The sequence below is a fragment of the Capra hircus genome, chromosome 23 (assembly GCF_001704415.2).
Source record: "Capra hircus breed San Clemente chromosome 23, ASM170441v1, whole genome shotgun sequence".
In the NCBI taxonomy this organism is placed as follows: Eukaryota; Metazoa; Chordata; class Mammalia; order Artiodactyla; family Bovidae; genus Capra; species Capra hircus.
Genome location: NC_030830.1, coordinates 35,341,957 through 35,366,530, shown reverse-complemented (window position 1 = coordinate 35,366,530; position 24,574 = coordinate 35,341,957). Strand labels below are relative to the sequence as shown.

General features: G+C 39.8%; 1 protein-coding gene across 1 annotated transcript in view; it reads right to left on the bottom strand.

The window, feature by feature from the left end:
• The window catches only part of LOC108633438 (kinesin-like protein KIF6), a 177,703-nt gene that overhangs the window by 24,825 nt on the left and 128,304 nt on the right, over positions 1 to 24,574 (bottom strand). The gene's annotated exons all lie outside the window — the stretch shown is intronic.

The window sequence follows — 24,574 nt, the reverse complement described above, 5'->3', positions numbered from 1 at the left end:
GGCAAAGCTTGGGTCTTCTTAAACAATACAATAAGTTTACCCCATTACATGACCACAGTCCATACCTTAACTTTGGCTAGCCATACTGAAAATGTTCAATGCGAATTTCATAAGAAAAGAGCTGGGAATGGGTGCATTGAGAGAGTTCATTACACAGTTGTAAACGCGATCCACAGGCAAGGATACCTAACATCACTGCTGCTACCCAACACTGAACTGGGGCTCCCAGTCAAATAATAGACAAGAAAAAAATGTGAGGCATAGTAATAGAAAAGAATAAATTAAAGTGTCATACACAGAGAATACTGTGGTTTACATAGAGAATGCAAGAACATCTACAAATAAACTGTTAAGGACTAAAAAGATGAGCACGGTTGTTGGATGAAAGATAAATATGAGAAATCAGAAAGTTCTAATATACCAGCAACAGGAAATATATTATTCATAATAGCAACAAAGATGATGAGATAATAAGAGATAAATCTTATAAGAGATATGCAATTTACAAGGAAAATGATAAAATAATATTAAAGAATACAGACTGGAAACCTGAAAAATTGAGGTGCCAGATATTAAGATATCATTCCATGGATGAGAAAATCCAAAATTAATCTCTGTATTAATCTCTCTCTATTAAGCAATATATTCAATGCAATTGAAATACAAATGCTGTTGGTTTTGCTTACAGCGCAAAACAAATTAATTCTAAAAATGAGATGGGAGAGCAAATATTGAAAATAATCAAAACCAACTCTGTGAAAGAATAATAAGGAAAAGGGTCTTGTCTTGCTATATATCCAGGGATAATCGTAACACTAGAGTAATTAAAACAGAGTGGTGCTGCTGCAGGAGCAGATAACCAGGTCAGGGAAACATGCTATGCTCATTTAAGAACTCTGCCTAAGTTCCTGGGTGACATTATGGCACAGAGGAGGAAGGATGGACTTATTAACAAACGGTGTTGGAATAATGGGCTATCCGTCTTGAAAACACAAATTTAGATTGCTTTCTCACACTATGCTGCAGCTAAGTCACTTCAGTCGTGTCCGACTCTGTGCGACCCCATAGACTGTGGCCCACCAGGCTCCCCCGTCCCTGGGATTCTCCAGGCAAGAATACTGGAGTGGGTTGCCATTTCCTTCTCCAATGCAGGAAAGTGAAAAGTGAAAGTGAAGTCGCTCAGTTGTGCCTGACTCTCAGCGACACTATACAAATAAATAAATCCCAGAATGTATAAAGATTTATGTGCAAAATAACACAACTTCTTTTTTTTTTTTCTTTTAGTTTAGCGAAATGATTTATACAAGGCAAACATCCTGTTAACTACCTCCTAGGTCAAACAACAATTCTGCCAGGCACCTCAGAAGACCCATCCTAATATTCTCCCCAAAATAAACATTTTCTTCCTGACTCTGTAGTAATCCCTTTCTTAGATGTCATTGGGTTTTATCACTTAAGCACACATCCTTAGATACTATAGTTTTAGTTTTGTCCCTAGGTTTTTAGCTTGAGAAGTGTCTGATTCGCATTCCATCCACAGGTTCCCTTTCCACCCCTTTGTTTTCTTTACAACGTATCTGCTGAAGAACTTGAGCCATTTGACCAAAGTTTCTTGGTCTGTACTTTGCTGACTGCGTACGTTCTCATGGGAGAGTTCAGCTTGTCCTGCCAGCTCTATTTCTTGGGTATCAGCAGCTGGATCGAGGGCTTGACCAGACTTACGTCCTATCCCTTCAGCAAGACTACCAGTGGTGGTGCATCTTTTTATCAGGAAATGTACACAAGTCTGGTTGTTGCTTTTTTGAATGAAATAACACAACTTTACCCTTAATAAAATATAGCAGCATATTGTAATCAACCCAAGGTAGTAATAGATAACCTATGAGAAAATATAAAACACAAAAATGAATGGATTTGAAATACTTGATCAAATAATCCAAAATTAAAGAACTTCTGTGATGATATCTGCTACTGCTGCTGTTAGGTAACTCAGATGTGTCTGACCTTTTGCGACCCCATGGACTGCAGCTCACAAGGCTCCTCTGTCCACGGGATTTCCCAGGCAAGAATCCTGGAGGGGGTTGCCATTTCCTTTTCCAGGGATCTTTCCAACCCAAGGATTGAACCGACGTCTCCTGCACTGGTAGGCGGATTCTTTACCATTGAGCCACTTGGGAAGCCGTGATATCTACCATAAAGTTGAAAGACTGGGAGGTGACATTAGCAGTATATGTGGCTGACAAAAGATTAACATTTGAAATACAGAACCCCCACAAAACCATAAGAGAAAGACAAACAACTCAGAAAACAATGAGCAAAGGTTATAAATACGTACCCTACAAAGAGGAAACCTGAATACGGTCAACATGTCTTTGAAAAAATGCTCAGGCTTACAAATACTCAAGACGAGTAATTAAAATCCAATAATTAACTATTTCATTCACCTCTATCAGACCAGAAAAAATGTAAGAAATAAAGTCTAACAAAACAAGTATTTGTAAGGATACAAGGAAGTTGAAATATTATATACTGCTGGTAAGATTGCAAATTAAAAATCTTTTTCTTTTTTTTTTTGAGAGAATTCCCTATGACCCACCATCCAGCAATAACAGACTGACTACTGGTCAAGCTCAGATGGTAAAGAATCTGCCTGCAATGCTGGAGACCCAGGTTCCATCCCTGGGTCAAGAAGATCCCCTGGAGAAGGAAATGACTGGCAACCCATTCCTGTGTTCTGGCTTGGAGAATACCCTGGACAGAAAAGCCCGGTCTGCTACAGTCTGTGGGTGGCAAAGAGTTGGACATGGCTGAGCAGTTAACACTTCATTTCACTTCACTAGGAGTATTTCCAAAAGGGAAACCTGGGCCAGGTACATTACAGGGGAAAGAGACAGAGGCAGAGAGAGACGGAGACAGAAGTCAAAGGACACTGCAGTACTGCTTAGGGCAGGAAGAAGTTGTTGCAAGATGTGCAACCTAAATGGACATCTTGCAGTGGAAAGATGGATCAACTAGACTAATTCAAACTACAGAACAGTAATAGGCAACAACTTTTGTGTAGGTTGACATTGATTTCTAAAACAGAATGTTGAGGGGAAATGGAAGGTTAATGATAAAAATACTATGATAAAACTTAGAGAATTAAGAAGGCACTATTATTTAAAAACATTAGCTTGTGCTGCCATAACCTAGGTCATTAAAAGTTTAGAAAATGGACTGAGAGGATATATCAAATTAATGATAGTGGTTGCCTTTGTGAGAGATGACTTCACCATTATCTGAAATATCCTATTTCTTTTATTTAAAAATTATCGGAAGTAAATAGATATCAGACATCTAAAAATATCTAAAATAAAAAGTATCTAAAAATATTCCAAAGGAATGTTCATATGCATAAAACCATTCAGATCTCCACCTCTGCAAAATGGGATTTAACAAAAGAATTTCTATATGGATACACATGTATTCAGATAGGGTAACATATGTGGATGCTATTCTTTCTGTAAATATAAATTCTTGATAGACACCATTGTAGATTTATACCAACTAGCAAAATACATGGGCTTCCCTGGAAGTTCAGCTGGTAAAGAATCTACCCAAAGAGGCTTCCCAGGTGGTGCTAATGGTAAAGAACACTCCTGCCAATTCAGAGACATAGGAGATGCGGGTTTGATCCCTGGGTCAGGAAGGTCCTCTGGAGAAGGTCATGGCAACTCACTCCAGTATTCTTGACTGGAGAATTCCATGGACAGAGGAGCCTGGTGGGCTACAGTCCATGGGGTCACAAAGAGTCGGATGTGACTGAAGCGACTTGGCACACACACGGCAAAATATACAGATGTCCAGATACTCGCACAGTTTTGGTGATGATGATGTAGCTAGTGAATTAAATAGGCTGAAAATTTGACCCATTACTCGTTGCCACAATAACTATACCCAAACCTAGCCAGTGTGTGATTTTGCATGCTAAAGTGGATCAGCAAATAACCGTGCATGTAAAACCGCAAACTCAAATTTAGAACCTAAGTTGAGGTGTTTTGGAAGTGACTGTTAAGTTATTTGCAGAACTTAAACATGGGTTTCATTTCACTGTTATATTCACACAACAATAAATCCTACAGCACTGTAACAAAAGTCAAATGACAATCAGAAATGACTAACATGGAGACTATCCCCCACAGCTGTCTTCAGCTTGTTAATTGATGCACTGAAATCACTGTAAAATGCGGGCCATTAGCAAAGAGTGGAAGAGTCAACCCATTTCAAAGGGTACAGCAAATTAAATTGTATTTCTGTACTCTGTAATTAAAATGCAGTAATATGTGCAGGAGTCCATGCCTACAATTTTGTAACTTCTCATAAATATTTTCTGCATGAAGTAGTAGTTGGTGTCCTCTTAGCTAAAATTTTCTTAAACCTCAGAAAACATTCTTAATGTGTAGCTGCTTAAGTGTGATTGAATGTGCCAGTGCCTGCTCTGTGTTTACTTAAGGACGTCTTTATGTCTCATAGGCATGCCCTTGCATTTGTCCTTTTAAAGGTAAAACTGTACTAAAACCTTTCTGAAACTGCCTAAGAACAGATGGCACCATTTAGGCAGATTCATTCAAATTTAAGCGCACATTTTAAACAAATGTGCTTTTGGCACTAGAGACAGTGCCTTTGGAAAAATTCTAGCGATGATTAATCATCTGCATGCAGAGAGCTTTCACATTTTATATCAGTCTGTGTATACAGCCCCATGTTAGGCAGTACAGAGATAAGAAGGAAAAGAAGGCCTGGACCTTGCCCTCAAGGCGTTTATAATACAGTTCAGGAGCTACTGACCGACAAAATGTGTGAAATGAGAGTGGACAAGGAAAAAAAGCTAAATGTGCAGGGTAGGAAGTGATCTGCTTTCAGCACTGAGCATCCTGATCATTTAGGTGAAACCTAAGAAAGCTAACCATTTCTGCTTTGTGGAAGCTCTTCACCCTCCTTCTGTTCCCAGGTTTCTAGAGCTAAAGACCATCCTGGTGCTCTCTCTCTCTCTCTCACCCTCTAATCGCTTGCTCAGTCTCCTCGTCTTTTATTGGGCTCTTTTCTCTCCAGTCCATAAAAACAGCCATGTCTGAAGCTATCTGTGGTCACCACATTTCTTCCTCTTGGGGCGCTCTTCCATAGCTCTGATTCTCGTTGGATTGGTTGTTATTGTTCAGTTGCTCAGTCACGTTTGACTCTTCGCAACCCCATGGACTGCAGCACGCCAGGCCTCCTTCCCTGTCCTTCAGCATCACCCAGAGCTTGCTCAGACTCATGTCCATTGAGCTGGTGATACCATCCAGCCATTTCGTCCTCTATCGTCCCCTTCTCCTCCTGCCTTCAATCTTTCCAGCATCAGGTCTTTTGCAACAACGATTTGGCTCTTCACATAAGCTGGCCAAAGTATTGGAGCTTCAGTTTCAGCATCAGTCCTTCCAGTGAACATTCAGGGTTGATTTCCTTTAGTATTGACTGGTTTGATCTCATTGCCATCCAAAGGACTCTGACTGCACTGGTACTGTCGTTCATTGGGTTGGTACTGTCACACACCCAAATCTTAGAACTTGGGATTGGATGACCTGGTTTCTTTAAGCCCAGGTTCCATCGCTTACGAGTGTTGAAATCTTAAGCAAATTTACATAAAGTAATTTTGGTTTTCATGCCTTCGAAATGCCATAATAAAACTCGCTTTGCTGCAGAGTTATACTAATTACCGATTGAAGTGTTGAAGTGGTCCATGAACTGTAAAAGATCATAAAGATGTCTCACTATTGATGTTTACTGTTCAGATGCCTCTGATGTCCTCAGTTCCAACCACAGTTTCTCTGTACCCCAGATTAGAATGTCCAAGAGCTGGACTGATAATTGTCATTAAAATGCCTTATCAGCATCTTGAACTTAATGTTACCCCAAACAACCTCATCACTTTCCCTCATGCTGTATCTAATCCATCCTGTAGCGTTTACCTCCACCCTCTTCTTTCATTCTCCAAATAACTATTACCTCTCACCTGGGTTACTACATTCGTCCCTTACTAGTGCTCCACCCCCAAATTTATTCTCGTCTCCTCCAGCTGTTCCCCACCCTGCAGTCAGAGTAATGCTTTAAAAGCACATATCTGATTATAACAATCCCACCTAAATCACTCAATTAAACTGACACACTCTCTAAGACTAGTAGCTCCGTTTTCTTCCACTGTGCCTTACATGACTGTTTATCAAAACTCTTTTTAAAATATGGTTCTCTGACACTCTGAATTGAGTATATTCTTTCAAACATCGTCTAACCACAGCAGAGAACACTGGAATCTGAACAATCTAAAGCTAGTCTTGCCAATAAACAGCACACAAAGTGATAAACCATATTTGCCCCAGCCTTTTACCCGTGCTACGGAATTTCTTTGGGAAACACACATACTTGTTTGTTTGATGACTGCATTTGATTCGTTTTTATCCCAGCATGACTATCTGTTGAGGTAATTCTGGATTTTTACTGTTTTGCAATTTTGTGCTATCTACAAATGAAACTATCTTGTATCTCTTCACCCAAACAATTTTGAAAGAATGGAGTAGGGCAGAACAATAGCATTCCATGAAGACACCTTTGCTTTCTACTCCACTCATGGGTATTTTCTAACTGGCTTCAATCCAAGTACTTTCAGATATCTTCAATTTCTCTTTATATCCCCAAGGATATTTTGAGAGACTTTATTCAATAAACTGAATTTACTTGACCTGTGAATTTTTATAACCCTATCAGAAAAGTGAACGGAATTAAGGTGAATCAGTGCTGACTTTTTTCTAACTGGTTATTGACCATCATTTAACAATCCTTTTTTTTTGTTGTTTAGATTCTTTTTGAGGCTTTAGTATCAAAAATGTTTTAATCTGTCATTTGCCAAATGTTTCCCTTTTCAGAGGGTTGAGAATAAATAACTTTCTTTTATAGAGTAAAAGTCTAAAACCCAGGCTCATCAGTCCCTTACAGATTCATCATCTTGGTAGTCTGTGGCTGATGAAAGCTGGTTTCCTCCAGCTTAGCAGAAGCCTACTTCTCAGGAAAGGCCTATCTGAAAGGTTCTACAGAGGCTCTCACTTCCCACCTCCTCCCACCTAGACTCTGAGCTCCTTGAAGGCAGGGACTAGGTCTGATGCATCATTATAACCCTCACATAGCAATACACAGTAGTATTCAAAATCGTCTGTTAAATTGTTGGCTCTTGTTAATTTCTAGTTTTCCAGAATCTCTATGGCATGCTTGATAATTTTAGAACTCCATACGCAAAGTGAAATACAATTTGAGTCTAAAAATTAGAATTCTTTGTACAGCAAGACTGACTTAAATCTCTAAATCTATCTTGGACTCCAATTACTCCAGAGCTCTGATTAACCCCTAGCCTGAACATCTTCAACTACCCTTTCTCCTCCCCAGATTGTCCTCTTGATGGTCAAGTATTGGCCAGCATGTCTTACTGGAAAAGTACACTCTTCTACTCTCCAAATAAGCCCATTCAAAATTCATTTATTTTCATGAATTCCTTGCACTATTCCTGAGTGGCAAAGAACTGATGCTTTTGAACTGTGGTGCTAGAGAAGACTCTTGAGAGTCCCTTGAACAGCAAGGAGATCAAACCAGTCAATCCTAAAGGAAATCAGTCCTGAATATTCATTGGAAGAACTGATGCTGAAGTTGAAGCTCCAATAATTTGGCCACCTGATGTGAAGAGCCAACTCACTGGAAGAGACCCTGATGCTGGGAAAGATTGAGGGCAAGAGGAGAAGGGGGCAACAGTGGATGAGATGGTTGGATGGTATCATCAACACAGTGGACATGGGTATGAGAAAACTCAGGGAGATAGTGAAGGACAGGGAAGCCTGAGTGATGCAGTTCATGGGGCTCCAGAGTTGGACACGTCTTAACGACTGAACAACAGCAAATTCCTAACTAGCATTAACTACTGTGTTTAGAAAGGCCATTTAAACATTTGTGCATATAGTAGAAGATAACTAATATCCAAACTCTGGAAAAACCCATTGTTCTAAATGGATTTTTAAATGTCTATCACTTTAAGAATTATGACATGGTAATGGACAGTTTGCTATAGGGTAGTAAGGAATGATGGTGGAATCCACCAGGCTACAACCGAATGTTTGATGGTTAACCCATTTCATGCAGTGTAGAGAGTGGTTTGGATTATAGTGAAAAGTGAAAGTGAAAGTCTCTCAGTCATGTCTGACTCTTTGCAACCCCATGAATATAGTCAGTAGAATTCTCTAGGCCAGAATATTGGGAGTGGGTAGCGTTTCCCTTCTCCAGGGGATTTTCCCCAGCCAGGGGTCGAACCCAGGTCTCCCAATTTGCAGGTGGATTCTTTACCAGCTGAGCCACAAGGGAAGCCCAAAATGAAAGTTGCTCAGTTGTGTCTGATTCTTTGCGACCCCATGAACTATATAATCCATGGAATTCTCCAGGCCAGAATACTGGAGTGGGTAGCCTTTCCCTTCTCCAGGGGATCTTCCCAACCCAGGGATCAAACCCAGGTCTCCCGCATTGCAGGCAGATTCTTTACTAGCTGAGCCACAAGGGAAGCCCAAGAATACTGGAGTGGGTAGCCTATCACTTCTCCAGTGGATCTTCCATGGAATTCTCTGGGCCAGAATACTGGAGTGGGTAGCCTACTCCTTCTCCAGAGGATCTTCCCAACCCAGGAATCAAACTGGGGTCTCCTGCATTGCAGGCAGATTCTTTACCAGCTGAGCTACTCAGAAAGCCCTTTGAAATGTAAAAGATGACTCAGAATTGACCTTGTCAGACAATGGTGGCTTCAAACTGTGTATCTAAAAGGGACCTGGAGTAGCAATATACTTGCAGAGTGGTATTTGAATCTGCTTTTGCAGCTTTACAAAACAGAGCTTTAAATCAAGGAAATACTGCACCTCTGTATTGAAGGCTAAAGCTTCTTTTCCTCCAGCCCTTCAAGCCATTTACTGGCACTGGCTGGACTACCATCCTAAGAAGCTCTTTCCCTGAACAGGAATCATTTCCTACAGAGCAGGTGATATTCCTAGGCTGAAAGAGAAATTTGAAAAGAAATGGTAGAGCAACAAGAATTGGGAAACAGTGATAAGCTTTTTCAAAAGCCTGTCTATTCATCTTCTCTGTGGGAATCTGCAGATGTACAACTTCTGATCCCGACGCTCTATGATTTTGTTACACATATTCTTATTGGTAGAGCAACAAAACTTTTCACTTTTGTTCGTTATTTCGTCATGATTCGTGTGGGCCTGGCCATTTTCAAGATCAAAAATTTGGGCACTTCCCTGGTGGTCCAGTGGCTAAGACTCTGCGCTCCCGATGCCAGGGGCCTGGGTTTGATCTCTGCTCAGGGAACTAGATCCCACATTTGCAACATCTGCATGTTTCAACCAAACAAGTAAATAAATACATATTAAAAGTGAATAAAGAAATATCATGCATTTGAAAAAAGATTTAAAAGTTTGATTTTAGGGGCAAAAAATGATATGTGAGATATGATTTTTGTGTTTACATAATATACTATTAAGGTGCTTCCCACATGGGACTAGTGGTAAAGAACCTGACTGCCAAAACAGGAGACTTAAGAGCCATGGGTTTGATCCCTGAGTCAGGAAGAGGAAACAGCAACTCACTCCAGTATTCTTGCCTGGAGAACCCCATGGACAGAGAAGTCTGGGGGCTACAGTCCATGGGGTCCCAAAGAGTCAGACACGACTCAAGTGACTCAGGACACATGCACGATACACTAGCACGTTTTTTGTACCTTTTTTCTGCTTTCAGTTAATCTCGTATGTTTTCAATCACTTCAAAAATGATTATAAATAGTTAATACTGTCTTCAATGATTTGAATAATTTATTTATGCTATATATAAGATTTCCTAGGATCCTTTGAATACTTGCTTTTTCTTGTCAGATCTTATAGCTAATATTCCATTCTTATGCACCAACATTTTTCTTTTGTTTTCACTCACTTTTCTACTTTAGAGTGAAATAGCTCAACAAGAATTTCCCTTATTTTAGAGTAAGTCAGGGGAAGGAAATCTCTCTTAAGCTGAAGAGGAGTTTGTAATATATGTGTTTGTGACTTTTAAAGCAAACCAACTAAAAACAACAGCAGCAGCCAGCAAATCCAGAATTCAGCTTTCACTCCAATTCTCCTTGCTTGGTAACACTTTCTAAGCAGATATTCTATTTGAGCTGTTCCTCTGCTCATCTGCTCTATCCGAATTGAAGACTGAGAATACTAATTGCCAGGTGTTTCCCAGACTAATATCTGAGCCTTTCAGATTAAAGCTCACTCTTAACCAAGGATTATCTAGCCCTCCTCTGATTGTTTAAATGACTTCTTATCTAATTCCTCCCATGGCACATCTTGGCCCACGAGGCCAACCATGGTGGGCACGAGGCCCACCATGCACCCAATGAACTCTAACTCAGCCTGAAAAAGTGAGGCTTGACCAAACCTAGTGGTTTAGCATGAGACCCTAAAAACACCCGTCTCGATCTTTTCTTTCTTTCTAAGACAGCGTCATTATTTTTGTTTTTAACCAACTAATATGTATTGACTTTTCACTATATCTACGGCACCAGGAATATCAAGAAAAATATAGCATGCACATAAATTAATAATTGCAGTTCAGCAGAATATATTTATAATAGAGTAATGGGAAAATTATATTTGACCTGCTCCCCTGCAAACAGAGCAGTTACATTTTCCCAGAGTTGTCAGAGGCAGATTCATTCACGATAAATCTTGAGCCAGAATAAATACTGTGAGTTTTTATAAATACTCAATAAATACGTATCTGAATACTCATGATAAATCCTGAGTATTCTTTAGGAGTTATGCAGTTTTACAAGGCAGATCAAAAGACAGAGGTAGCAATGAGACTAAGGTACAAAATCTAAGCTGTTTCAGAATATACATACTGCTTAGCAGCAAAATATCCCCAATTAGATAACCCTCTATTGGAATTAATGACCCTAAAATGCTCATTTTCCTTTCTGGTTTTTCTTTTTATAAGATACCTGGCTTTTAGAAAAGTAATCAAACTCATTGCCCCTAGTAGAAAGATTTCTAGGTCCAGTGCATTATCAAAGCAGCTCTGTAAAAGGGAAAACAGACCAGGCATACTAATTTTGTTTAAAGTTTAAAAACAAGCTTTGGAACAATCTGAAACAGTTAAGAATGTGTTAGCAATTGTGATTCACCTTTCCGATTAGAATAGCCTGTTTGTTTTATTATTTATCCTGTCTAACAAGTCTGGAATCAATTTGATGGATTTTTGATTTTCATGCCTTCAGAGATCTGCTCGTTGTTGTTATTTAGTCACTAAGTCATGACCAACTCTGTTGCGACCTCCCTGGTGGCTCAGATGGCAAAGAATCTGCCTGCAATGGAGGAGACCTGGTTTCCATCCCTGGGTTGGGCATGGCAACCCACTCCAGTATTCTTGCCTGGAGAATCCCCATGGACAGACGTGCCTGGTGGGTTACAGTCCATGGGGTCACAGAATCAGACATGACTGAGCAACTAAGCCCACACACAGGGCTGCAGCCCATCAGGCTTCTCTGTCCACGGGATTTCCCAGGCAAGAAACCTGGAGTGGGTTGTCATTTCCTTTTCCAAGGGAATCTTCCTGACCCAGGGGTAGAACCTGTGTCTCTTGCATTGCAGGCAGTTTCTTTACTGCTGAGCCACTGGGGAAGCTTTTAAAGATCTGTTAGCTGACTTCAAAATTTTAGGAAAATTGAGTGGCAGAGTTAGTGATGGCTCTTCAGTTGGGTGTCAAGATTGAGAAGATTGCTTCCCTATGGGTCATTTCTTCAAAATTAGGCAAATCAAAGTCAAACACATTTATAAAAAAAATATAAAGATGCTAAAATCAGCACATATGGGAAATTGAGAAAGAATTTATCTATATCTTAAATCAGAACTATGTTCAATTATCATCTCTGTTTAACATCATTGAACTAGGAATCATCATATCAATACCAGAACAAAGGTTTGTTCTCTGAACAATGGAAAATATATCACCCCAAGTGTTCCCCACCTTGTTTTTTTACTTGACTGCAAGAAGAGTCATAGCTAAATTTGGTCCTTGATGGCATCCTTGTCGTCTAGCATATTCATTTTTCATCTTTTATATTAAGTTTAACTTTTTTGTCTCTTCTCTTCCTATTAAAATTCAGTCTCATTTAACAATTTCCAAGTCTTACCATACACATAATTGGAAAAAATAATATTCTAAGGATTAAAAATCTAATGATCTTGCCAAGAATTTATGGCAGTTCATTTAAACTGGCTTTAGGGAAAACTTTTTTTTTTTTTAATACATACTATATACCTCAAGATGAAAAGTAAATTGAACATAACCTTGACAATAACACACCAAGCAGAGCTCAGATATACATTTGAATAATCTTATTCTTATGAAAGAAGTTTATCCTGTCAAATTGGTTGTGATAGCTCTCAATGCAATGTTTGGGTTCAGGCATCAAGACCTGGACCCAACACAAATCTGAGGAAAATTTCATTCACAGTACAGATGCTGAAGGAAGAACTCTCAAAGCACAGGGGTATAGTTATTACATACATTATTTTACTCTACTTTATAGTCTAATAATATATTCTCCACATTTTGAAGATTTCACAGTTCTCTCTATGGCTACTGGCAAGTCCCAAACATGATCAATTTCCTTGTTGAAGGTTTAGGGCAGCTGATAAGACCCCTGTCTCCTCCCTCCTAAGTTGAAATTAACACAAGGAATAGATGTAAAAGTCAGTCTGCCAAAAAATGAAAGTATCCGTCAACAAGAAGTGCTAGAAGCATAGCTTCTTCTGTCTCCTTAATAAGAAACATTGACTTCTTATACCCAAAATTGATTTCCTGCCAGCTTCCCTCATGTGTATTCCTGGTTGTAAAATAAGCCAAAGCAATCCATCTGAACTATTATCCCAATTTCTTACAGAAACAGCTTTACTCATGGGTTAATCTCTGCCTCTTTGCCCTCTGCTCCACTCCTTCCCTTTCCTCTCCTGTACTCTACATTGCAGGGACACCGAGTACTAAAGACAGCATTTCCCCAAGGCTCATTTGAGCTGGCATCCAGCGGGGAAGAAAGGGAGGGAGAGAAATACTCTGGCTTCTCCCCATTTCATGCCTTCCACTGCCCTGCCAATGCCTCCCACCAGCTGAGACCTGTCTATAGTATATAGTAGCTTCCTGCTGCTAGTCATCTCTGAGTTGCATCTCCATCCCCTGGTTGGCATCTCAGATTCTTCCACCATCCATGAAACAAAAGTATGTGCACTGATTTCCTCTATTTTAAAAAGAGTGGTTTATTTTCCTTGTTTGATCCTGACTGATACACTCAGTTAAATACAAAACAATTTAATACAAAGCTCCGAGATGTTATATAAGACTGATAGAAGTATAAAGCTTTTGTGTTTCTTTCAAAGTTACATGCAAGACACTGCCCATTTTGTCACACAAGATCCTTTAAACAAGTACGCTGTTGTTGTTTAGTCACTGAGTTGTGTCTGACTCTTTGAGACCCCATGGACTGCAGTCTGCCAGCCTCCTTGGTCTATGAGATTCTCCAGGCAAGAATACTAGAGTGGGTTGCCATTTTCTTCTCCAGGGGATCTTCCCGACCCAAGGATTGAACCCATGTCTCCTGCATTGGCAGGTGGATCCCTTACCAGTGTGAGCTATCAGGAAAGCACTTTAAACAAGTATAGATACAATTAACCTGGAATTCAATGCCTGAAAGTTTGTGATCTGAATAATGAAAACCATATAACCAAAAATGTCAAAATGTTTCCCAAGTTTTTATTTCTCTGCCTGAAGAATCATAGCTAAACTCTGTCCTTAACGGCAATAATTAACCTATTCCAGTCGTCTATCATATCCATCTATCTTCTTTTAAACTAAGTCCACCTTAAATTTTTTTCCTCTTCGACATTTTTTTGACCTGGTTTATATGTATTTTGAAATTGTAACTTGCTTCAAACCCATTTGGAAAATAGATTATATATTTACACACACATATGTTTTCTTACTAAAAAAGCCATGCTACATTTGAATTTTATGAAGAATAATGAGTCATTATTTTGTACAAATGACACACATTCATTAAGACAAACTGAGTTATGGTATGGTAGCAATTTAATAAATAGCACCACAATCTCTGAGGCTTAAAAATCACAATTTTTAAATCACAAGATTTCTTTCTTGCTCATATTATTTCTCCAATATTGTGAAATGGTGGCTCTGCTCCATGTACTTGACCCTTCAAGACGGGTGGGGGTGCTGCCATCTTCTAAGGTCACCACTCCGACATAAAGCTTTCAGGGTTTGCCACAGAGGAGGAGATTAGGGAGAACTTCATACTGATTCTTACAGGCTTCAGACTAAAACTAACATGCCACTGCCATTCAGATTTCATTGGTTAGAGCACTTCAATTCTATTAACTTCAAAGAAGCATGCGCCAAAAGGAATAACCCAGAAGTTTTGGTAAACACTGGTAATCCCCACCACACTCACTATTTTGAAAATCTAAACAACACAAAAAAGAACAAAGATGAAAATCTCCCTCAAAAAATGTTAATGTCTGATAAAAATTATTCATTTTTAATATATGTATACAAATGTAAGAACGTATAAGAGTGCTTTACCAAAACAAAAGCATACTACACATGTTGTTATGGTTGTTCAGTTGCCAAGTCGTGTCTAACCCTTTGCAACCCCATGGACTGCAGCACACCAGGTTTCCCTGTCCTTCACTCTTTCCCAGAGTTTGATCAGATTCGTGTTCATTGAGTCCACGATGACATCCAATCATCTCATCCTCTGTTGCCCTCCGCTCCTTCTGTCCTCAATCTTCCCCAGTGTCAGGATCTTTTCCAATGACTTGGCTCTTTAGGTTGGTAGCCAAAGAACTAGAGCCTCAGCTTTAGCATCAGTCCTTCCAATGAATATTCATGGTTGATTTCCTTGAGAATTAACTGATTTGATCTCTTTGCCATCCAAGGATTCTCAAGAGTCTTCTCCAACACCACAACTCAAAAGCATCAGTTCTTTGGCACTCAGTCTTCTTTTTATAGTCCAATAGAGTTTTGCCAAGAAAATGAACTGGTCATAGCAAACACCCTCTTCCAACAACACAAGAGAAGACTCTACACATGGACATCACTAGATGGTCAACACTGAAATCAGACTGATTATATTCTTTGCAGCCAAAGATGGAGAAGCTCTATACAGTCGGCAAAAACAAGACCGGGAGCTGACTATGGCTCAGATCATGAACTCCTTATTACCAAATTCAGACTCAAATTGAAGAAAAGGGAAAACTGCTAGACCATTCAGGTAGGACCTAAATCAAATCCCTTATAACTATACAGTGGAAGTGAGAAATAGATTTAAGGGACTAGATCTGATAGATAGAGTGCATGATGAACTATGGAATGAGGTTCGTGACATTGTACAGGAGACAGGGATCAAGACCATCCCCATGGAAAAGAAAGGCCAAAAAGCAAAATGGCTGTCTGGGGAGGCCTTACAAATACCTGTGAAAAGGAGAGACGCAAAAAGCAAAGGAGAAAAGGAAAGATATAAGCATCTGAATGCAGAGTTCCAAAGAATAGCAAGAAGAGATAAGAAAGCCTTCTTCAGCGATCTGCAAAGAAATAGAGGAAAAGAACAGAATGGAAAAGACTAGAGGTCCCTTCAAGAAAATTAGAGATACCAAGGGAACATTTCATGCAAAAGATGGGCTCAATAAAGGACAGAAATGGTATGGACCTAACAGAAGCAGAAGATATTAAGAAGAGGTGGCAAGAATGCACAGAAGAACTGTACAAAACAGATCTTCACGACTTGGATAATCACGATGGTGTGATCACTCATCTAGAGCCAGACACCCTGGAATGTGAAGTCAAGTGGGCCTTAGAAAGCATCACTACGAATAAAGCTAGTGGAAGTGAAGGAATTCCAGTGGAGCTATTTCAAATCCTGAAAGATGACGCTGTGAAAGTGCTACACTCAATATGCCAGCAAATTTGGAAAACTCAGCAGTGGCCGCAGGACTGGAAAAGGTCAGTTTTCATTCCAATCCCAAAGAAAGGCAATGCCAAAGAATGCTCAAACTACCACACAATTGCACTCATCTCACATGCTAGTAGTGTAATGCTCAAAATTCTCCAAGCCAGGCTTCAGCAATACATGAACCGTGAAATTCCTGATATTCAAGCTGGTTTTAGAAAAGGCAGAGGAACCAGAAATCAAATTGCCAACATCCTCTGGATCATGGAAAAAGCAAGAGAGTTCCAGAAAAACATCTACTTCTGTTTTACTGACTATGCCAAAGCCTTCGACTGTGCAGATCACAATAAACTGTGGAAAATTCTGAGAGAGATGGGAATTCCAGACCACCTGACTTGCCTCTTGAGAAATCTGTATGCAGGTCAGGAAGCAACAGTTAGAACTGAACATGGAACAACAGACTGGTTCCAAATAGGAAAAGGAGTACGTCAAGGCTGTATATTGTCACCCTGCTTATTTAACTTCTATGCAGAGTACATCATGAGAAATGCTGGACTGGAAGAAACACAAGCTGGAATCAAGATTGCCAGGAGAAATATCAATAACCTCAGATATGCAGATGACACCACCCTTATGGCAGAAAGTGAAGAAGAACTAAAGAGCCTCTTGATGAAGCTGAAAGAGGACAGTGAAAAGGTTGGCTTAAAGCTCAACATTCAGAAAACGAAGATCATGGCATCCAGTCCCATCACTTCATGGGAAATAGATGGGGAAACAGTGGAAACAGTGTCAGACTTCATTTTGGGGGGCTCCAAAATCACTGCAGATGGTGACTACAGCCATGAGATTAAAAGACGCTTACTCCTTGGAAGAAAAGTTATGACCAACCTAGATGGCATATTCAAAAGCAGAGACATTATTTTGCCAACTAAAGTCCGTCTAGTCAAGGCTATGGTTTTTCCTGTGGTCATGTATAGATGTGAGAGTTGGACTGTGAAGAAAGCTGAGCACTGAGGAATTGATGCTTTTGAACTGTGGTGTTGGAGAAGCCTCTTGAGAGTCCCTTGGACTGCAAGGAGATCCAACCAGTCCATTCTAAAGGAGATTAGCCCTGGGATTTCTTTAGAAAGAATGATCCTAAGGTTGAAACTCCAGTACTTTGGCCACCTCATGGGAAGAGTTGACTCATTGGAAAGGACTCTGATGCTGGGAGGGATTGGGGGCAGGAGGAGGAGGGGACAACAGAGGATGAGATTGTTGGATGGCATCACTGACTCAATGGACGTGAGTCTGGGTGAACTCTGGGAGTTGGTGATGGACAGGGAGGCCTGGCGTGCTGCAGTTCATGGGGTCACAAAGAGTTGGACACGACTGAGTGACTGAACTGAACTCTCACATCTGTATATGACTACTGGAAAAACCACAGCTTTGACTATATGGACCTTTGTCAGCAAAGTGATGTCTCTGCTTTTTAATACGCTGTCTAGGTTTGTTACAGCTTTACTTCCAAGGAGCAAGTGTCTTTTAATTTCATGGGTACCGTCACCATCTGCAGTGATTTTAGATCCCAAGTAAAGAAAATCTGTCACTGCATCCACTTTTCCCCCTTCTACTGGCCATAAAGTGATGGGACCAGATGCCATGATCTTTGTTTTTTGAATGCTGAGTTTTAAGTCAGCCTTTTCACTCTCCTCTTTCGCCCTTATCAAGAGGCTATTTTAGTTCCTCTTTGCTTTCTGCCATTAGAGTGGTATCGTCTGCATCTCTGAGGCTGTTGATAATTCTTTCAGTAATCTTGATTCCAGCTTGTGATTCATCTAGCATTCACTCCTCCAGCCCAGCGTTTCTCATGACGTACTCTGCCTATAAGTTAAATAAGCAGGGTGACAATATACAGCCACGATACACTCTTTTCCCAATTTTGAACAAGGTGTTGTTCCATGCCCAGTTCTAACTGTTGTTATACGATTCTTAATTGAAAATTATTAAATTAAATTTTATTTGAATTTAATAGAAGGAAAAAGGAATAAAACTGAAGGAACTGATGACGTTCCAACAAAATTTTTTTCATGGTAAGAGACACATATCTTTTTTTCTAAAAGTATCTCTTTAGAATTAAGGAAAGCTCATGGAATTAAAGGACTTGAGTCATTATAGTTTTTAACCATATGGTTGATATTTAGACAGCATCTATTCCTTTCTTGGACTTCCCTCGTGGCTCAGCAGTAAAGAATCCACCTGCCAATACAGAAAATGTGGGTTCGAGCCCTGAGTTGCAGTGGGAAGATCCCTGGAGAAGGAAATAGTAACCCACTCCATAATTCTTGCCTGGGAAGTCCTATGGACAGAGGCGCCTGGCAGGCTGCAGTCCATGGGGGTTACAAAAGTGTCAGACACGACTCAGTCACTAAACAACAACAGCTCCTTTCTCACTTTGCAATATAAGGAAATCAGCTCACTTCTAACACCACTCCCTCTTCTATTTTCTAACTCCAAATTTGTGTTTCATCTATTATTAATTTATATTTTCAAGGTTTATAATATTCAGTTTACACAGTTGCTAGATGTAGTTTTACATCTACAGCTAAATAAATACGATGTTTTCCACCATACCTTCTGTAATGCTTCTGGGTTCCCATATCCTTTAATTTGGTTCATCTCTTAACTGGTTAGACTTGACTGTCAAGCAACTTTTAAAAAGGATCACTGGGTTCATTTTCTTCCAGAATTCACACATGCTTAAAATTACTTGTCTGATGTCTTTGCTTTTTAAGGACAATTTGAAAATTTGGCTGGGTATAAAATTATTGGGACTCAATATCCTTGCTTTAGAACTTGTTCCACTGTCTTCTGGCATTGAATACTGCTGTGGAAAAGTCCAAGTACACACTTTTTTTTTTTTTTAATCTTCACTCATAGTTGGCTTGCATTTTTCTGACTGGATGTTCATAAAGTTCTTAATTTAGCTTTGGAAATTAGTAGCCTCAGTAGATTTTATCTTGGAGTAGAGCTCCTTCAATTTGAAACACAGCGTGTCCTTTTCATCTGCAGATTCAAGTAATTCCAGATTTCAGGAAACTTCTCTCTCTCCCTCTCATTCTTTATTCATGTTTTTTTCCTGTTGCCCTCATTCTTTCCTCCAGGATTTCTAATTACTCACAGGTGGTTTCTCCTTTGTTTCTCTGATTATTTTCAGCCACATTTCCTCCTCTTCTCCTCTTCCATCTCTTCCTCTTCTTCCTTGCTTTCCCTCTCCCCCTTTTCTTCTTTATTTTTTTGCTTTTTAATGGACTTTCATCTCTATAATGGTTTTCTTCTCTTTCATTTCTAGGTTCTTCAAGCTTACCTTTATCTTCTTGTCTTGCAATCTTTTCTTTGAATTTTTCTATATTTTTAGGTATTTCTAAAACCAAAGATTGCATTTAGGTAACATATTTAAGATTATGAAGTATACTACCTTGTTTCCTGATGTAAGCAGTCTTCAAATGTATGTTGCTTTACCCATCACACTCCACATTTATAAAAAGATCTTTAGCTATTTTCCTCCTGATAATTTTATCTTTAAGCAAGTCCATCTTTTCCCTAGAGAGTTCAAATTCACTTTGTTTATTACATAGATTTACTCTGCACATTTCATTCTTAACTTTAAGAGCACACACTTAACTTTAAATGTGTGCGTGCTTAGTTGCTCAGTCATGTCCAACTCTTTGCAACCCATGGACTGTAGCCTGCCAGGTTCCTCTGTTCATGGAATTCTCCAGGGAAGAATACTGGCTTGGGTAGCCATTCCCTTCTCCAGGGGATCGTCTTGGCTCAGGGACCTAACCTGGGTCTCCTGCATTGCAGGTGGATTCTTTACCATCTGAGCTACCAGGGAAGCCCTTGAGACCATATACTTTCCTCAAATTTTTGCACTAGAAGATCTGGGGTAGTAAAATTTCTTAAGTCACAAACTCCCTGAATTCCACTCACCAAAGGCCATCTTTCTTGGCCATAAGCCTAGACTACTAACCATAAAAACAGCCTGTCTAACTCTTTTGGACTCACCTTTAATTGTGCAGAATGAATATCTAAATAACATTTCTCTATCTTACTTGCGTGTGTTCTTAGATCTCATCACTCTAACCAGAAGATCATTGGATTTGCATTTAAGAATTGTGACCCTTTCTTTAAGGTGAAACCGTATCCTGCCTGAGGTTGGAGGATATATGTGTTGGCTCTCAACAACCTCCCTCACCGTAATTCAAACTTCATTATATTTGGCAGATTTCCTTATGGTTTGGGGTTATGGCTATTTCCTTATTTCACTGATGATGGCTTTCCCCCTTCTATTTTTCATTTTTTGTCACTATTGTTGGTGGGTTTTAGTAACAGGGAGTAAAGGCTGCTTTTTTCTGCTGTTTAATCAGAAATCAGAATTTTAAAGATCAGAAGAAACTCAGGAGCTAAGCTTTTACAGCCAATAAGATTGTGTTTCCCTAATTATGTATATGGGTTAAGTACATTTTAATATTCTAATAATGGCTGCACTGTACCACTTCATTTATTTTAATAAACATTTTAGATTTGAAATTCATGGTTCACGCAATACTATTAATCAGGTTAGATGAAAGCAGAATGCAAATGATGTTATAAGACAGAATCACTAGTTAAGAATGACTATATAAAATATAAAAAAAAGAGGGAGAAAAATGCCTGGGCTATACTAAGGGCTCAAAATTCATGTTCCCTTCTTTCTATACCTAATAACATATATTCAGTAGGTTAGAGAAGAAGTTAGAATTGTCAACACATCTTTTGCTAAGGCTTCAGGCTGCCTAAATCAAATCCCTTATGATTATACAGTGGAAGTAAAAAATAGATTTAAGGGACTAGATCTGATAGACAGAGTGCCTGATGAACTATGGACAGAGGTTCATGACATTGTACAGGAGACAGGAATCAAGACCATCCCCAAGGAAAAGAAATGCAAAAAACCAAAATGGCTGTCTGGGGAGGCCTTACAAATAGCTGTGAAAAGAAGGGAAGCAAAAAGCAAAGGAGAAAAGGAAAGATATTCCCATTTCAATGCAGAGTTCCAAAGAATAGCAAGGAGAGATAAGAAAGCCTTCCTCAGTGATCAATGCAAAGAAATAGAGGAAAACAACAGAATGGGAAAGACTAGAGATCTCTTCAAGAAAATTAGAGATACCAAGGGAATATTTCATGCAAAGATGGGCTCAATAAAGGACAGAAATGGTATGGACCTAACAGAAGCAGAAGATATTAAGAAGATGTGTTAAGAATACACAAAACTGTACAAAAAAGATCTTCATGACCAAGATAATCACAATGGTGTGATCACCCACATTCACCTAGAGCCAGACATCCTGGAATGTGAAGTCAAGTGGGCCTTAGAAAGCATCACTACAAATAAAGCTAGTGGACGTGATGGAATTCCAGTTGAGCTATTTCAAATCCTGAAAGATGATGCTGTGAAAGTGCTGCACTCAATTTGCCGCAAATTTGGAAAACTCAGCAGTGGCCACAGAATTGGAACACGTCAGTTTTCATTCCAATCCCAAAGAAAGGCAATGCCAAAGAACGCTCAAACTACTGCACAATTGCACTCATCTCACACGCTAGTAAAATAATGCTCAAAATTCTCCAAGCCAGGCTTCAGCATTACGTGAACCATGAACTTCCAGGTGTTCAAGCTAGTTTTAGAAAAGACAGAGGAACCAGAGATCAAATTGCTAACATCCGCTGGATCATCAAAAAAGCAAGAGGGTTCCAGAAAAACATTGATTTCTGCTTTACTGACTATGCCAAAGCCTTTGACTGTGCAGATCACAATAAACTGTGGAAAATTCTGAAAGAGATGGGAATACCAGACCACCTGACCTGCCTCTTGAGAAACCTGTATGCAGGTCAGGAAGCAACAGTTAGAACTGAACATGGAACAACAGACTGGTTCCAAATAGGAAAAGGAGTACGTCAAGGCTCTATATTGTCACCCTGCTTATTTAACTTCTATGCAGAGTACATCATGAGAAATGCTGGGCTGGAAGAAGCACAGGCTGGAATCAAGATTTCTGGGAGAAATATCAATAACCTCAGATATGCAGATGACACCACCCTTAGGGCAGAAAGTGAAGAAGAACTAAAAAGCCTCTTGATGAAGGTGAAAGAGGAGAGTGGAAAAGTTGGCTTTAAGCTCAACATTCAGAAGACTAAGATCATGGCATCTGGTCCCATCATTTCATGGCAAATAAATGAGGAAACAGTGGAAACAGTGGCTGACTTTGTTTTGAGGGGCTCCAAAATCACGGCAGATGGTGACTGCAGCCATGAAATTAAAAGACGCTTACTCCTTGGAAGTAAAGTTATGACCAACGAAGACAGCATATTAAAAAGCAGTGACATTAGTTTGTCCACAAAGGTCCATCTAGTTAAGGCTATCGTTTTTCCAGTAGTCATGTATGGATGTGAGAGTTGGACTATAAAGAAAGCTAAGCGCCAAAGAATTGATGCTCTTGAACTGTGGTGTTGGAGAAGACTCTTGAGAGTCCCTTGGACTGCAAGGAGATCCAACCAGTCCATCATAAAGGAGATCAGTCCTGAATGTTCATTGGAAGGACTGATGTTGAAGCTGAAACTCCAATACTTTGGCCACCTGATGCGAAGAGCTGACTCATTGGAAAAGACCCTGATGCTGGGAAAGATTGAGGGCAGGATGAGAAGGGGATGACTGAGGGTGAAATGGTTGGATGGCATCACTGATTCAATGGACATGGGTTTGGGTAGACTCTGGCCGTTGGTGATGGACAGGGAGGCCTGGCGTGCTGCAGTTCATGGGGTCGCAAAGAGTCGGACACGACTGAGCGACTGAACTGAACTGAACTAGCTGCCTATTGAGCGTTAATGATAAATGAATGCTCTTCTTATTATAATAAGAGCAGGGTGAAATGGATTTAGCCTGTCAAGTATTTTGAGCTTCCCAGGTTTACAAGTCTTGGAGTACACTTGCTAATTATATACAACTAATAAATCTTTCCAAAAAAGATCTGTGAGGTTGTTTTATTCAGTGTCTCTCTAATGGTCTAGTGGAATATGATGCCAGGACTCTAATTGCAACCCAAATTCCCTCGTTTTTCACACATGCTACACAAGGAGATTGAGGCTTAGAGAGCTGTTGACAAACACAATCACACAGTAAAATTGCTCTTTCCTTCCTGTGCTGTCCTCATGCTACTAGACAACGTGTCCAATTCAGCTGTTTCAGTACCGGTATCTGCACAAACCTCCTAACTCCATTCACAGCCTGTCTCCCAACTGCCTTTGCACTTCCACAAGGTCACACAACTCAGTAAAAAAGTTTGGTGGAGTGCAAAGTCTGAGAACTTACAAAACACATCAGTACAACTCAGATACATTGAGTATACTTTTTTTTTTTTAATTTCAACCGAAGAATTAGGCAGAAAGACCTCTAAGAGCTCCTGGGAAAATAATTTACAAATCTCATAAATGCTGTTGGTAGGCTGGTTATTTAGAAAGTAACCTCTTCCAAAAGGGTTGAAGCATCACAAATTAAATTTTAAAATATCAAAGTCATCTGTGATATCCTCTGTACTCCCCAAGAGGCACTATGTACCATAAAATCACCCCAATTCTGGGCCTGGGATTACAGGCCCTTTCTCCTGAAATCATCAAGTCTTCTTCTCCACATGAATTAAAAAAGTAAAAATTAATGACTGACCAACTCCGTAGCTGCCCAGTGCTGAGACACTACAGCAGAAAACAACTATAGTCTTGTTTTAAACAGTTGCTAGCTGAGAACTGTAGTGTCTTTCCAAATGTTATACTATGTGTGTGTGTGCAGTCTCTCAGTCTTCTCCAACTCTTTATAGCCCCATGGACTGTAGCTCACCAGGCTCCTCTGTTCATGGGATTTTCTAGGCAAGAATACTGGAGTAGGTTGTCATTTCCTTCTCCAAGGGATCTTCCTGACCCAGGGATCGAACCCATGTTCTTTGTGTTTCCTCACTGGCACGCAGATTCTTTACCACGAGTGCCAACTGGGAAGCCCATTATACTATATATATTTAGCATATGATGTGTGTACTAAGTCACTTCAGTTGCATCCAGCTCTTTGCGACCCCATGGACTGTAGCTGCCAGACTCCTCTGTCCATGGGATTCTCCAGGCAAGAATACTGAAATGGGTTGCCATGCCCTCCTCCAGGATGTCTTTCCAACCCAGGGATTGAACTGGTGTCTTTTATGTCTCCTGCATTGGCAGGTGTGTTCTTTACCACTAGCATCATGTGGGAATTTAGCATATTATTGCTTTTGAATTTATCAAGGTAAAGAGAAACACCAGGTAATGATCATATAAGAAATTATACCAAAGGTTATTTGGATACCGTGTTAGTTCTCCAGTACAAAAACTAGGCAACTTCAACAATAGACATTTGCTATCTTACAGTTC